We start from the raw sequence: 17,475 nt of genomic DNA, 5'->3' as shown, positions 1-17,475 counted from the left end.
ACAATCACCTCCTCAAATTGGAATAGGAAATTAAAAAAAAAAATAAGTTTTAAGTAAAATCATCAAATAGTTTCAAATTATACACACTGTATTAAAATTAAAAAAAAAAACAGACACAGATCACTTTCATCTTTCTATAAACTCCTCCTCTACATAGTATTTTAAATAGAGGGAAAGGGGCACCTGGTGGCTCAGTCAGTTAAGCATCAGAGTCTTGGTTTTGGCTCAGGTCACGATCTCATGGTTCATGGGTTCGAGCCCCACATCGGGCTCCACGCTGGCAGCACAGAGCCTGCTTGGGGTTCTCTGTCTCCCTCTCTGTCCCTCCCCTGCTTGAGCTTTCTCTCACTCTCTCAAAATAAATAAATAAACATTTTTTAAACAAATAAATAAATAAATAAGTAAACAAAGGGAAAGCCCTCCCTGCCTGATGCTTTGGGTTTGTGTTTTCCTCCTTTAAATTCCAACCCAGCCACTTACTTGTCCCTTGGCATTTTATGTTCACAAACTCATACAAGATTCCCCAGAATGTCTTTCTCCTGGTAGGATTGTGGAAAAGTAGTGCTCACTCACTACCACCTCCCAACATACTTTAATAATGAATATTTGAAAGTAAGAATTTTTTTTCCCTCCTGTAATTCTATCATTGATGGCTTCATTTGGTTCAATGTAATTTTTGATTTCCCTTGATTTCCTTTTCGACTCAAGGATAATTAAAGTGTTTTTTTCTTAATGTTTTCTGTGTTTCTTAATGTTTTCTGTTATTTTTCTATTATTGATTTGTGTCTAATTCTATGTGATCAGGGAATATATCCTCTTTTCATGAGGTTTGTTTTATGCCAGGATATGGTTGATCTTGGTATATGTTCCATAGGCACTTGAAAAAAAAACCCATATTTTTTTTTTGTATTTTGCTGTTATGAGGTGGCATGTCCTATACATATTAATTGGATCTTGTTGTTGGATAGTGCTGTTGAATTCTTCTATGTACTTGCTGATTTTCTGTTTCGTTGTTCACTTAGGCTTTTTTTGTTTATTTGTTTTTGCTGTCCTATCAATTTTTGAGACAGAGGGAGTTGAAGTCCTCAACTATAATTGTGGATGTGTCTATTTCTCCTTTCAGTTCTATCAGTTTTACTCAACATATTTTGCAGTACTGTTGTTTTGTGAATACACATTTAGGAATGTTATATCTTCTTAGTATATTGACCAATTCACCTTCATGTGTTTTTTCTTTCTGTCTCTGGTAAGTTATTTTGTTGTTGTTCTGAAGCATATTTAATACAGCTGATCCTGCTTCCTCTTAATTACTTTGCAGAGTATATCTTTTTCCCTAACTTTATTCCAACCTACCTATATTTCTATAATTGAAGTGAGTCTCTTGTAGGTAGCATATAGCTGGGTCATTTTTTTTTTTAACCCGTTCTACCAATCTCAATCCTTTGGTATCTATAGATCATTTACATATCATTTTTATATTTTTTAAGACTTAAGTTTGCCATTTTATTTTTTAATATTCTGTTTGTTCTGTTTCCCCCTCTATTTTGCTTTTCTGCCTTTTTGTAGGATACTTGAACACTTTTTATAATTTCATCTTATCTATGGTGTTTTGAGTATACCTTCTTTATAGCTTTATTAATAGTTATTCTAAATATTACATTATATATATGTATGCGTATATATGTATAATGTAATGCATGAGATGTATTTGGGTTTGTGTGTGTGCGTGTGTGTGTGTGTGTGTGTACAGTTTATCACTGTTTACAGGTGTCAACACTTTACCAATTCTAGTGAGGTGTAGAAAGCTGACCTTTCTTTGCATTCCTTTATCCTCCTCTATTAACGATGTGTTTTTTTTTCCCATTGCCTCTACATACATTGAGATCCACATTTGACAGTGTTACAGTTTTGCTTCAATCATCAAATGTAATTCATAAAACTCTAAAGGAGAAAGAAAGTCTTTTGTATTTACCCATAAGTTTGCTTACATATTCTTTCTTACTTGCTGATGTTCCAAGATTTCTTATTTTATTATATTTTTTCTGCTTAGAGAACTTCCTGTAGTCATTCGTTTAGGGGTCGTTTAGGGTGACAAATTGTTGGTTTTCCTTCATCTGCTAGTCTTGATTTCTCTTTCATTTGTGGAGACTATTTTCCCCTGGAGATAGCTATAGGAGTCATAAGTTCATTATTTTTTAGCACTTGAAAATGATATGCAACTTCTTTCTGGCCTCCAAGGTTTATAATAAAACTTCTGCTATTATTTGACTAGTCTCCCCCCCCCCCCATAAGTAATACATCACTTCTCTACAACAGCTTTCAAGACTTTTTTCTTCATCTTTAGCTTTCTGAAGTTTAACTTGTGTCTTGGCATGGATTTATTTGGATTTATCCTGTTTGGAGTTAACTCTTCTTCTTGATCCTGTAGGTCTGCCTTTTTCCAAATTTGGGAAACTTTCAATCATTATTTCTTTGAATATTTTTTCTGTACCACCCTCTTTATCCTCTCCTTATGGAATTCTAAAGACCCAAATGTTAGTTAGATCTTTTGTTTTAGTCTGACATGTTCCTGAAGGTGTGTTCATTTTTTTTTTCAGTGAATTTTTTTTTGTGTTTTTCAGAATTGGTCATTTCTATTGTTCTCTCCTCAAGTTCAATGACTCTTTCCCTTGTCTTCTCCATTCTGCTGTTGAGCCCATTTGTTGTTTTTTAATTTTTTCATTTGCTATATCTAATTTTTGAAATTCCCATTTAATTTTTCTTTATATCACCTTTTTGTTTTTCTGCAACTTTTTATTTCTTTGCCCAGAGTTCATATTTTTTTCATTAGTCTTAATTGTACTTATAACCACTCACTGAAGTATTTTTATAATGGTTATGTTAAATTCTATTCGGGTAATACTAAAATTTGTGTCGTGTTGGATTTGGCAACTGTTTATTGTCTAAGTTTGAATCCATCTTGAGTCTTGGAGCACAATGGATTTTTTTTAAAAATATAATTTATTGTCAAATTGGTTTCCATACAACACCCAGTGCTCATCCCAACAGGTCCCCTCCTCATTGCCCATCACCTACTTTCCCCTCTTCCCCACCCCCATCAACCCTCAGTTTGTTCTCAGTATCCAAGAGTCTTTTATAGTTTGCCTCCCTTCCTCTCTGTAACTTTTTTTCCCCTTCCCCTCCCCATGGTCTTCTTTTAAGTTTCTCAGGATCCACATATGAGTGAAAACAGATGGTATCTTTCTCTGACTGACTTATTTCACTTAGCATAATACCCTCCACGTTGCTGCAAATGGCCAGATTTCATTCTTTCTTGTTGCCAAGTAGTATTCCATCGTGTACATAAACGACATCTTCTTTATCCATTTGTCAGTTGATAGACATTTAAGCTCTTTCCATAATTTGGCTATTGTTGAAAGTGCTGCTACAAACATTGGGGTACATGTGCCCCTATGCATCAGCACTCCTGTATCCCTTGGGTAAATTCCTAGCAGTGCTATTGCTGGGTCATAGGGTAGTTCTATTTTTAATTTTTTGAGGCACCTTCACACTGTTTTCCAGGGCAGCTGCACCAGTTTGCATTCCCACCAACAGTGCAAGAGGGTTCTTGTTTCTCCACATCCTCGCCAGCATCTATAGTCTCCTGATTTGTTCATTTTAACCACTCTGACCAGCATGAGGTGGTTGCTCAGTGTGGTTTTGATTTGTCACAATGGATAATTTTTAACTGACAACTGAACATTGGGAATATTATAAGACTGGACCATATTTAAATCCCATGTTTTAGCAGACCTTCGCTAACACTGCTCTAGCAAAAGTGAGGATACTATCTTGTTACTGGCAGGGTAGAATGGAAGCTCAAGTTCTATACTCAGTCTTCATTAACACAGAGCTAGGGGAAAATGTCTCTTTATTGCTAAGAAGTAGTAATGGCACCCTTCTTCTTGATGTTCCTCCACTTATACCATGAGAAGTAACCTTTTTATAGCTGAATGGTGATGAATGTCCAAACTTTCTATTTGTCCTCCTCTGACATCACCCCAGTAAGGAGGACAAGGGGTACCTGATTTGACTGGTTGGGAGTGGAAGTCCAGGCTCCAATATGGTCTCCATGGAGAGCCCGAGGGGGCCCGAGGCATCCCTTTACTGCAAGGTGGGTATACAATTCCTAGCTCCCACTAGACCTTTTCTGATGCTACCCTCTTCTGTAGGGATGGGAGTGGGGGCAGGTTTCTGGCACCATGTGAGGTCTGGCATGGGTCAAGTCTAGGCTTTCCACTCAGCTCTAGCTGGTGTGTGTATTTGTTTGTCTGTGAGGGAGGGGATGGCTCAAGTTTCCCTGTGGATTTGGCTGGAGTAAAGCAGTTATTGGTAAACATTTTCTGTCTTGTTAGATTATCCGTTCCTGGCCACATGGCTAGAAAGAACAGGCTTTTTTTTTTTTTTTTTTTTTTTTTTTTTTCGAAGTCTTTTAAATATCTGTACTTACTGGCATTTCCATTTTTCCAGCTTCTGTAGTACCCAGTCCGAGATAAAATGAAGCAAAAAGAAAACCCAAGGAACTCATCTCAGTGCAGCTATTCAAGTCTCAAAGTCCCTATCTGGCCTTCCTTTCCTTCATCTTTAAGATTCTTTCTCATGTTTGTTTTATATATAATGTCCAGGGCTTTTAGTTGTACTTACTGGGAGGGATAGGAAAACGTACACAGACTCTATCTTTGGGATATGGAAGTCCCACATAATTCAACTTTTAACAATAGGCAAGAGACTTAAACAGGCACTTCATAAACAAGAACATTCAAGTGGTCAAAAAACACATGAAAAGATAAGTGCTCAACATTGTCATTCATCAGTTAAATGAAAATGAAATTTACAAATACAATAATACCAAACATCCAAAACAATAACCAACATTTTTTTTAGAAGATTGTCAATCCCAAGTGTTGGCAAGACTGGTGAGAGTTTAGGGGCTTGGGTGGTTCAGTTGGTTGAGCGTCTTGACTTCAGCTTGGGCCATGATGTCACAGTTTGGTTCGTAAATTCAAGCCCAGCATCGGGCTCATTTCTGTCAGTGCAGAGCCCACTTCGGATCCTCTGTGCCCCCATCCATCCCTCTCCTGCTCAGTCTCTCTCTCTCTCTCTCACTCTTTAAATAAATAAATAAATAAATAAATAAATAAATAAATAAACATTAAAAAAAAAAGAGTGGTGAGAGTTTAAATTGGCACCATCATCTTGGCAGTTATCTGCCACAGTTGTATCTTGCATGCCCTTTGACTTGGGTGTATATACCTAGGAGTTAATATATATTAGATATATACACCCAAGGTGTATATACCTAGGTATATACACCCAAGAGAAATAAATTAATATGCCCACCAAAAGACATATGCAAAAATGTGATAGAAGCCTTATTTGTGGCAGCCAAAACTCAAAACAATTCAAATGGTATCAATTCTAAAAAAGATAAGTAAATTATAGTACTCTTCATAAGATTAGATACCATGCAGCACTAAAACAGAAAGAAGAAAACTATGTCATGGATGAATCTCACAAAATAATAATGAATGGAGGCAATCAGGGGCAAAACAATACATATTATGTTTATAGAAAATGTAAGAATAGGCAAAATATTAAAGGGTAATACAAATCCAATAAAGGTAATTCTGGGAAAGGGATACTGACTGGGAAGAAGTACAGGAAATATTCTAGGTTGTTGAAAATACTCTGCGTCTTTCTATGGGCTGTAGTTTCACGGGTTGATATATATGTGAAAATTAAAAGTTTTGAAACTAATATATGTTCATGTGTGTGTATGTGTACCTGCTAAAACTTAACCAAAAAAAATATTTTAAAGATTTTCTTCCATTTCACTTTTTAATACATTCTAATGGCCATCCATTGAACATCCGTGGAATCCAGAATCATTGATCTCTTGAGATTTCTTTTTTTTTTTAATTTTTTTTTCAATGTTTATTTATTTTTCGGACAGAGAGAGAGAGACAGAGCATGAACGGGGGAGGGGCAGAGAGAGAGGGAGACACAGAATCGGAAACAGGCTCCAGGCTCTGAGCCATCAGCCCAGAGCCTGACGCGGGGCTCGAACTCACGGACCGCGAGATCGTGACCTGGCTGAAGTCGGACGCTTAACCGACTGCACCACCCAGGCGCCCCGAGATTTCTTTTTTTAACTACATTCCTCAGCTTCCTGATCTATCCTTATCTCCATTGTATTTACTATTTAGCTTCCTCAAGAAAAAGACAATCTTCTACCTGTCTATCAGGACCAATGATATTATTCCACTGCCCACTACAGTAAACTATGGAGAGTGTCCCAAACACATCATAGTATTTCACAAAAGTCCATGTATATGTAACCTTAGTTTATCTATCAAAATCTGCTAAGACATTACCTTGTTTGTGCCAACCTCTAATTCTAAACAACAAAACAAAACAAAAAAAAGTTCATTATTTCCTTGCATGAATAATTGCTGGTCTGCAAACTGGGGAGCTTCCAGAGTGAACTCTGAAACGGGCCCCTGTATTTGGAGAGCAAGGAGAGATTGAAAATAGAGGCAGCCAGTCCAGATTCGTAGGCAGCAGGTTTAATAAGCAGACAACTTACTTACAAGGCTTTCTTAGGCAGTTGCAAGATACATAGATCTCTGTACCCACCTGCCAGAGTCCTAAAAGTTTACACAGAGGGCTCACCTGGGTTCTGTCACACATACTGTTCAGGGAGTCTTAACACACATTACTCTCTTCAGGCTGCATCCTTACAAATGGCTCCTACTGTGGGAACAGCGGGCAGAATGTATATTCCAAGGACAGGGGAGGGAGTGAGGAGCCTGGGTCCAGCTTAAGGGTTAACCAGTGGCCATACCCTCTCAATGACCTCCTTCAACAATGATTAACATAACTGCTTTTATGTTATACATACTGACAGGAGAAAAAGGACAAAGGTTGGGCTTTGCTGCAGCTCCAGGTCTCCAGGCAGGAGTCCTGAGCCTGAGGCATACAGATTACAATACTCCTACAGGTCCCTCAAGGACGTCTTTAAAGCTACAGCTTTGCTCTTGTTAGTGTTACTTCCCTCTAAGAACCATAAACACTGCCCCCCCTCAAGATATATATTAGCAATCAACTTTCAAACATATGACCCACTAATACACATTTGATGAGTCTCATGACTAATGTTTTACTAGACAACAATAAAAGCAACCTTAACTATAGCTAGCCCTCCAAGCTCCTGGAGACCTTGCTTTTAACGTGCACAAATTCCTTAGAGACTTGTGCCATCTCTAAACCCCACTAACTAGAAAAGTACATAATCAGTCACTCCTCCAACCTCAGTGCAGCTCTTTCTGCCTACAGGTCCTGTCCCCAGGCTATCATAAAAGCAGCTTTTGCACCAAAAAGTGTCAAGAATTCTTTCTTGACCACTCATTAGTGGCCCCACATCACATTCTACACGTTTGATAACTGTCTAGATCACTTATCTCTGTATTCTTGAAGGCTCCCATGTATATACAAATAATGCAGGTAAGGTGATTTTTATTTTGCCAGAGACCCACATTTCTTCACTAAACTCATCCATTCAACCAGTTCCTGCCTGTCTTAATAAGGCTCAAATTCTGTCTCCTTTGGAGAACCTTCACTGACTATCTCAGTCAAAAGTGATCATGACTTTGCTTCTACTGAATGATTATAGTACACAGGCTAGGCCACTCTTGTGGCGTTTACTAATGCACCAAAATAACTCTGAAGGGACATGTGTTAAACAAACAATTCATCAAGAATTAGAAGTAAACAGGGGCGCCTGGGTGGCGCAGTCGGTTAAGCGTCCGACTTCAGCCAGGTCACGATCTCGCGGTCCGTGAGTTCGAGCCCCGCATCAGGCTCTGGGCTGATGGCTCAGAGCCTGGAGCCTGTTTCCGATTCTGTGTCTCCCTCTCTCTCTGCCCCTCCCCCATTCATGCTCTGTCTTTCTCTGTCCCAAAAATAAATAAATGTTGAAAAAAAAAAAAGAATTAGAAGTAAACAGGTTTTAATACTGTCAAGGAAGAAGAATTCTCTCTGCCCTCCAAGGCCCTTCTAGCTGGAAAAAAAATCAATCTTAATTGACTTTTAATCTGAGACAGATTAAGGAGAAAATCAAACCTAATTTCATATGTATAAGGAATCCATGCAGACATAGACATTCAAAGACAGGCAAAATGAGATATCCTGTCATCTTGAACTAAGGAGAGGGGGGTAGTGGGACTTCACAGTGTAGGAATGCCGGCACCTGGGTAGTTCGGTCGGTTAAGTACACCTGACTTTGGCCCAGGTCATGAGTTCAGGGCTTGTGAGTTCGAGCCCCTCCCCCCCCCCCCCCATCGGTCTCTATGCTGACAGCTCAGAGCCTGGAGCCTGCTTCAGATTCTGTATCTCCCTCTCTAATCTAGTAATCTGCCTCCTCTTACTTCAAAATCTCTACCACCCTGTTTTATCCAAGAAACCCACTTCTTCCAGAATTCTAGGAAAGCAGTGTCCATCGGCTCTTTGCCAGAAATCCATTTTTCCAAAACATTACATTAATATAGCAATAAAATCCTTGGGGTTCCTTTTCACCTTTATTTATCTATTTATTATTATTTTAAAATAAACTTGGCCTTAAAACTTCAAAGTTCGCCTTGGTAGTGCAGGGGAAATGGTGCCGAGGAGCATCAGCTAGTGCGGGTCATCAGCCAATCAGGTCAGGAGCTATGACCTTGAAGCCAATGGGTGCAGACCAGGGGCGGGGCTTGGAACAAGTTAACTGCCACCGAGGTTGCGGTTGATTGTGGCTGTTCTGGAGTGAACGGAATATAGCTTGTCTCCACTTCTCATTTATCCCTCTGGGATACTCTTCCTGAGGCTCGGCACGGTGAGCTTCCCCTAATTTCCCTTTCAGGAAACTGCCCTTTCCCTCTGTCGTTTCCCGCCTCAGCCTTACCTTAGAGGAGGAGCCAATGCTCCCGCGGTATTCCAGCTACCGGTTTCAGCCAGCCACTCCCTCCTCAAGTTTCCACCTTTCCCGTTTTCCCGCGGCAGCGAAATCAAGGCCAACAAGCTTCCCAGTTGGAATGGTTGCCCCTTGGCCCCTGCCCATATCATCCTCCATTGCCCATCACTCCTCCCGTATCATCCCTCCAGACTATTTACCTGGCTTGTGCTCGTTCCCTTTGCCTTGCTGGGGCACTGAGTGGAAAGCACCCTGATGCCGTCCGCGGTCGCTCTCCTCGGGTGCGTGGAGCTGAGCTGAGAGGGAGGAAGGACTCCCTGGGAGTGGGGAGGCATTAGGAGGGCGACGGAACGCCCCCCCCCCCCCCCCCCCCCCCCCCCGAGTCCGTGAGTAAGAGGGCTGCTGTGTGGTGTGGCAGGACAGTTTACTGGAGCCAACCCCAGCGGTGCATCGCCTCTGTCGTGAACCATGGGGCCGGAGCTTGGCAGGTGTGAAGATAACTGGGATGCCACAGCGCCCTCTTCAGGATGCTCTTGTCAGCCAAGTCCTGGAAAGGGCGACTAAGAAGGAAGAAAGACTTCCCATTGGGGGGGGGGGGGGGGGGGGGGGGAGTCTGACTTACACTTTTCCATGACAAAGGGAATCTCTTAAGGCTGACTGTTGAGGACAAAGCTACAGGCCAGTTTTGAGAGAGCCTTCGTTAATGACCTCCACACACAAAGGTTTTTGTCGAATCCGTTGAAAAATTAATGTAGGAGACCTAGCTGGTAATTTCAAGACAAACCAGTATTTCTTCCGTGATGAGACACGGACTCATAAACTTCTCCAAAGCTGTCAAAAGTCGGTTTCATTAAGCTGAAGAAGAGTTTTAATTACATGCAAAATCTGTCTAGTCTCACTGCTACTTCTTTACTGGTGTCTTTTAAAATATTAAAAACTATAGGCATATTAACATTTACATGTTAACATAAAATGAGATCTCCCCTTCGGTGAGAGGTTTGTTAGGAAAATTTGGAGTATAAGTTGAAAAAGCCCAACTGAGTATTCACCACATATTTACAGCCGGATAGTGAAATTATGTTGAACTCGATCCCTGAATTTCAAGGATAATTAAGATTTGGAGTAACTTTATTCTTTCCTGAAAGGAATTGATTAAGGTTAAATGTGTAAGCGCTTACTAAAGTTTTCAAATAAACAATTTTAAAAATGAGAAAAATGCTTATGGGAACATGTATCCCTACTTTTAGTTTGAAAAATAGACTTCTTAACTGTTTTAAATTCTGCAAGCATGTAAGAATGTTTATGTTGCGAAAAATACTTTTCCTTTTTTGGTGAAGTTTGTTTGCTCCAAGATGTTTGGTTCTGGAGTAACAGTGGGCAAGTTAGTGGGTGACATTGATAACATTTCCTAAACAGTTTGATGTTAACTAAGAGCAAATATGATCCATCTATCACAGTGTTGTTCCCTAATGGCACGGACTTCTCCTAGGACAGTGCTTCTGAATAATGGGCACTTGTCAGAATCACTGGAAAGATTTTAAGGTTGCTAATACCTAGGCAAGACCTCATACCGATTAGATTAACCTCTGGGGGTGCCACCCATGCATCTGTATTTTTTTTTTTTTTTTTAGAGAATTTATTAAGTAATCTCTACACCCAATGTGGGACTCAAATTTATAACCCTGAGATCGAAAGTCTCATGCCTTACCAACTGAGCCAGCCGGGGACCCCTGCATCTGTATTTATAAAACTCTCTAAGTGATTCCAATGTGGAGCCAAGGTTAAGAATCTTTGTCTTAGAGGAATGGCTAACCTTGCTCTGCTCTAGCACTTATATGGTTATCAATATCCCCTGGTCTAAACTTCAGCTCTTGACATGTTAATGTAATGTTAGGGAATTTAGAAATTCTTTGAAGAAAAGCAAAAAATAGACAAATAAACAAAAAAGAAGTCCCTGACATCAGGGAACTAGTCTGATTTCAAAGCTAAGTGTCACTCAGTGTTACTACAAGCTGGCCTGTTGCTTTTACCCAGTCCATATTATTTGCCTGTTGGACACAAACAATCTCACAGAACATTAACATGATATGAGGTCATTCGAAACCATAATAAAGTGAAACAAAAAGTCACTGGGCAACCCATAGAATACCAAACATCCCCTCCCTTGGCTAAAATGAGTGCTGCTTCTTTGCTTGTGACAGCTTTATCCTCATTCTAGTCTGCCCTCCCCATAGAGATTTGTTAAGATACCCAGTCACAGAATTATCCTTGCTTTCTGACCCAATCAACCCCAAATCTATATAACACCCAATCCATAGTAAACTCTCACTTGCCTCCAGAATTACTCAACCACAGCCTAGATCCACAGTAATTTTAACATCCTTTTATTGAAACACCCCACATTTCCCCAGGCTGAATGTTATCCCAATTTGTCAATAATGAACCCAATTTGTCAATCCCACATGTGTTTCTGGTGGTCTTTGCCTGAAGGGCATTGATATTCTTTCTCACAAAACCCGACTTAAGAATATTAAAAAGAGAAGAGAGAGGAGGCCTAGATGGTGGGATAGCATGGAAATTCTCTGCTTTTTTCATCCCTGAAATTCAGCTAGATCAGCACCAAGCCATTTTTCACACCTAGAAAATTGATCTGAGGACTAACACAACAATCTGCATAACTTGAGTCACAGAACTTGGCTGGTATGTGGTGCAGAGAGGTGAACTGTAGGAGAGAGAAGCCATGGAGGGTATGGAGTTGGTTTTTTTTTTTTGCAGAGAGAAGACAGATACAGCGGGGAGAATACAGGAAAAGCACTATCCCAAAAGCATCTGCAGAGAAAGACAAAGGGTGGAAACACCCACAAGAAACTGAACAAGAAAGGGAGAAAGGAGAAGGGAGAGGGTTTCAATACCATTAGGACTCTAGAAACAGGGGAGCACAGAGTCATAAACTCTGTAGTTCAATATGTAGTGGTGCTGTGATGGGAAAGGTGAATCCCCAAAAGCAGACAGCAAGGTCCAAGGGGTCCAAGAGCCACACAGGGAGACAGAGTTCCCCTGCCAGGAGGACATTTGGTAGAAGCCGTGCAGCCTCCCCACAGGCAAAGAAGATCCCAGCAGAACCTGGATTACAGCCACATTTGCAGTGTTGGAACAAGGACACTAGGGTGCAGTGAAGCCTGGCACCAGATGTGTGTTATGATTTACCATAGTCCTAGAACTGTTACTACACAATCACGAAAATTTTTTCTGGGGCAGGCTGGAACCCGGCCACAGTCTCTGAGTCTCTGCAGCAGTGAAGTCGCATGAGCATTTGGGGGGCAGGCCAGCATCCAGCCATTGCTCGGTGAGACCCTCCCCTGGAGGTCAGAGTGGGTTCAAGCCACCGGGCTGTCATATGTGAGATATAACATAAAGTGAGATAAAATTTGGGAGGGAGGTGCCACTTGGCAGGCTGATGTCTTGGTCATGAACAGTGTAGAAGCAGGGACTGGACAGAAGCTGGGGACAAAGGAGGGATGCTTGATTGCTGGTTGGCAAAAGCACAGATTTCTGATGCTGCAGACTGGGAAGCTGGGTGATGCCATTTTCACCTGTCCTGCACATACACATATACATGTACACATGCCATACTGATCCACCCCAATAAGCTAAGCAGCACCACCTAGTGAAGAATGGAGCTGTTACACCAAGCCCCATCCAACTGAGCCAACCCAGCCCCAGAGGATGACCACAAGTCTCTCCCCCTGGTTAGTGTATGGATTATAAAGTGCTTCATAGTTTGACTTCCAGGGGAAACTGGATGTAATTTCATCTGGAACTCATTCTGTTCGCTGGTCCAACTATTCATTTTTTTCCTTATTTTTGGATACAGAAACATAATGGCAATAAGTTCATATCTTTCAGTACTCTGTCTAAATATCAATGGACTAAATTCTCCAATCAAAAGACACAGAGTAACAGAATGGATAAGAAAACAAGATCCATCTATATGCTATTTACAGGAGACCCATTTTAGACTGAAAGACACCTTCAGATTGAAAGTTAGGGGATGGAGAACCATCTGTCATGTTAATGGTTGCCAAAAGAAAGCCTGAGTAGCCATACTATATCAGACAATCTATATTTTAAAATAAGGACTATAACAAGAGAGGATGAAGGGCATTATAGCATAATTAAGTAACCTATCCACAAAGATCTAACAATTTTAAACACTTATGCCCCCAACATGGGGAACCCAAGTATATAAATCAATAATCACAAACATAAACTCATTAATAATAATATCATAATAGTAGGTGATTTCAACACCCCACTTATATCAATGGACAGACAATCTAAACAGAAAATCAACAAGGAAACAATGGCTTTGAATGACTCACTGGACCAGATGGAATTAACAGATATATTCAGAACATTTCATCCTAAAGCAGCGGAGTATACATTCTTCTCCAGTGCACATGGAATTTTCTCTAGAATAGCTCACATACTGGGTCACAAATCAGCCCTCAACAAGTATGAAATTCTGAATCAATCATAAGGAAAAAAATTGGAAAGACAACAAATACTTGGAAACTAAAAAACATCCTACTAAAGAATCAATGGGTTAACCAAGAAGTTAAAGAGGAAATTAAGAAGGATGTGGAAGCCAATGAAAATGATAACACCACAGCGCAAAAACTCTGGGATCCAGAAAAGGGGGTCATAAGAGGGAAGTATATAGCAATCCAAGCCTTCCTACAGAAGGAAGAGAGGTCTCAGATACACAACCTAATCTTAAACCTTACAGGCTGAAAAAGAAAGGGAAATAAAATGCAAAGCCAACAGAAGACAGGAAATAATAAAGATTAGAGCAGAAATCAATGCTATTGAAATGAAAAAAACAGTAAAACAGATCAATGAAACTAAGAGCTGGTTCTTTGAAAGAATTAATAAAATTGATAATCCCCTAGCCAGTTTGATCAAAAAGAAAAAGGAAAAGGACCCAAATAATTAGAATCAAGAATAAAAAAGCAGAGATCACAATCAACCCTGAAGAAATACAAACAATAATAAGAGAATATTATGAGCAATTATATGCCAATAAAAAGGGCAATCTGGATGAAATGGACAAATTCCTAGAAACATATAAACTACCAAAACTGAAACAGAAAATTTGAACAGGCCCATAACCAGTAAAGAAATTGGATCAGTAATCAAAAGTCTCCCAAGAAACAAAAGTCTAGGGCCAGATGACTTTCCAGGGGAATTCTATGAAACATTTAAAGAAGACTTAACACCTATTCTTTTGAAGCTGTTCCAAAAAATAGAAGTGGAAGGAAAACATCTAAACTCATTCTACAAGGTTAGCATTACGTTGATTCCAAAACAAGACAAAGACCCCACTAAAAAGGAGAACTACAGACCAGTTTTCCTGATAAACGTGGATGCAAAAATTCTCAAAAAGAATGGAACCAGAAAAGACCTCACATAGCCAAAGCAATCCTGAAACAGAAAACCAAAGCTAAAGGCATCACAATCCCGGACTTCAAGCTATATTACAAAGCTGTAATCATGAAGACAGTATGGTACCGGCACAAAAACAGACACTCAGACCAATGGAACAGAATAGAGAACCCAGAAATGGACCCACAAACTTATGGCCAACCAATCTTTGACAAAGCAGGAAAGAATATCCAATGGAATAAAGACAGTCTCTTCAGCAAGTGGTGCTGGGAAAACTGGACATGCAGAAGAATGAACTTGGACCACTTTCTTACACCATACACAAAAATAAATTGAAAATGGATGAAAGACCTACATGTGAGTCAGGAAGCCATCAAAATCCTAGAGGAGAAAGCAGGGAAAAACCTCTTCGACCTTGGCCACAGCAACTTCTTACTCAACATGTCTCCAAAGGCAAGGGAAATAAAAGCAAAAATGAACTATTGGGACCTCATCAAGATAAAAAGCTTCTGCACAGTGAAGGAAACAGTCAGCCAAACTAAAGGCAACCATCAGAATGGGAGAAGATATTTGCAAATGACATATCAGATAAAGGGTTAGTATCCAAAATCTATAAAGACCTTATCAAACTCAACACTCAAAAAACAAATAATCCAGAGAAGCAATGGGCAAAAGACATGAATAGACACTTTTCCAAAGAAGATATCCAGATGGCTAACAGACTCATGAAAAAATGCTCAACACCACTCATCATCAGGGAAATACAAATCAAAACCATGAGAAACCACCTCACCCAAGTCAGAATGGCTAACATTAACAACTCAGGCAAAAACAGATGTTGGTGAGGATGCAGAGAAAGGGGAAGAGACTTGCACTGCTGGTGAGAATGCAAACTAGTGCAGCTACTCTGGAAAACAGTATGGAGATTCCTCAAAAGGTTAAAAGTAGAACTACCCTATGACCCAGCAATTATACTACTAGGTATTTATCCAAAGGATACCAAAATGCTGATTCAAAGAGACACATACACCAATGTTTATAGCAGCACTATCAACAATAGCCAAATTACAGACAGAGCCCAAATGTCCATCGACAGACGAATAGATAAAGAAGATGTGATATATACACAATGGAGTGCCACTTGGCAATCAAAAAGAATAAATATTGCCATTTGCAACAACATGGATGGAACTGGAGGCTGTTATTCTAAGCAAAATTAGTCAGAGAAAGACAAATATCATATGACTTCACTCATGTAAAATTTAAGATACAAAATAAATGGACATAAAAGAAGAGAAGCAAAAATAATATAAAAAAAGGAAGGGGACAAAATATAAGAGACTTTTAAATATAGAGAACAAACTGAGGGTTGTTGGAGAGGTTCTGGGTGGGGGGATGGCTAAATGGGCAAGGGGCATGAAGGAAGATACTTGTTGGGATGAACACTGGGTGTTATACGTAGGGGATGAATCACTGGATTCTACACCTGAAATCATTATTGCACTATATGCTAACTAACTTGATGTAAATTTATATATATATATATATAATATGCACACACTTTGATAATAAAAAATGAAAAGGAAAAAGAACTTTAAATGAAAGAAAAGAATATTAAAAAGAAACTGGCTTTGAGAAAAAAAGTTGAGAAATGTTGCCTTTGAATTGGGTGAATCACAGTGGTTGCTAACCTTCACCACACATTAAAATGGAAGAACCCAGGCTGCAATTTAGACTGACTTAAATAGAAATCTCTGAGGAGAGTATCCAAGCCCCGGTATCATTATAACTCTGCAGGTGATGTCACATAAAAATAATAAATACGGAGAGTAGTTACACAGACTAGGGACCTATACGGATTGGAAAACTGAGGCCAACAGCGTTGAAGTAAGCTGCCGCGTCTTTCACCCTGCCAGCTGCAACCCATCAGGCCTTTGCTTGCGGGCAGTCTGACTACAGCCAGCACTTTTACATTGGTGCTAATACCATATAACCTTTGAGAATGATGTTTACAAGGCTCTTTGATGCTAGTGATACAATACCAAGTGGAAAACAGCATAATAAATAAGAATGAACCCAACTGTGTAAATAAAACATACAAGAATCACTGGATTGCATGACTGTGGTTGATTTTTTGCTGATTTCTGAAATGTTTGTTTCCATATTTATTTCAAAAGCATTCATGATAAGCATGTATTCATTTATTTAGTTCCCCCCCCAAATATTGTTTTTAGAATCATAAAAGGGGATATATTAAAAATCAGAAAAGGGCGTATAATAAACATAACATAAAAATAAGAAAAGGGCAATTCTATTACAAGATAGAATTGGAAGAATTCCCTGCATGAACTTTAAGATGCCCACCTAAAACTTTCCTTAGCATGGGAAGCAGATGAGATTAGCAGACTGTAGCTATTATCTATTTCTTCAAAACAACACACATTTCAAGACACATCATGGCCCTTATGGGTCCTCTTCCATGAAGTAACAATGAGAACATGTAACAACTTCCCTGTTTTAAATCCTTTCGGTTTCAACATTTTTCTTATGTACTTGTTGCTATATAAATATATAAAAGCAAGAGAAACCTGGCTTATCACTCCCAAATGAGATAAAAGAAGGCTATAATGGAATATTATATGGTCTATTAATTTCTGTCTTGCTAGAACAACAAAAGAGATCAGAATATTCTATTTTTAAAAGTTATTTTTTTAATGTTTATTTATTTTTGAGACTGAGGGAGACAGAGTGTGAGTGGGGGAGGGGCAGAGAGAGAGGGAGACACAGAATCTGAAGCAAGCTCCAGGCTCTGAGCTGTCAGCACAGAGCCTGATGCGAGGCTCTAGCCCAGGAACCGTGAGATAATGACCTGAGCCGAAGTTGGACTCTTAACCGACTGAGCTACCCAGGCGCCCCTAAAAGTTATTTATTTAAACTCAAGTTAGTTAACATACAGTGTAGTGGAGACTCTGGATCTAGAGTTCTTTCTTGTTTAGCAAGAAAGCGGGACACAGGAATAAAATGTGAGAGATTGCTAATGTCGG

The 17,475-nt window shown here is 39.6% G+C and overlaps 1 protein-coding gene across 1 annotated transcript in view; it reads left to right on the top strand.

Moving 5' to 3' along the window:
- The first annotated feature begins 8,786 nt into the window (after window positions 1-8,786).
- Window positions 8,787-17,475, top strand: part of SLC9C1 (solute carrier family 9 member C1) — a 108,479-nt gene continuing 99,790 nt past the window's right edge. Inside the window, exon 1 of the mRNA XM_040484489.1 lies at window positions 8,787-8,908. The gene's annotated coding sequence lies outside the window, so the exon portion shown is untranslated. The remainder of the gene's footprint in view (window positions 8,909-17,475) is intronic.

The sequence above is a fragment of the Herpailurus yagouaroundi genome, unplaced genomic scaffold, assembly GCF_014898765.1.
Source record: "Herpailurus yagouaroundi ecotype Mexico unplaced genomic scaffold, PumYag 162, whole genome shotgun sequence".
NCBI classification, from domain to species: Eukaryota; Metazoa; Chordata; class Mammalia; order Carnivora; family Felidae; genus Herpailurus; species Herpailurus yagouaroundi.
The sequence above is the reverse complement of the archived record's forward strand: the minus strand, read 5'-3'. Positions and strand labels throughout refer to the sequence as shown.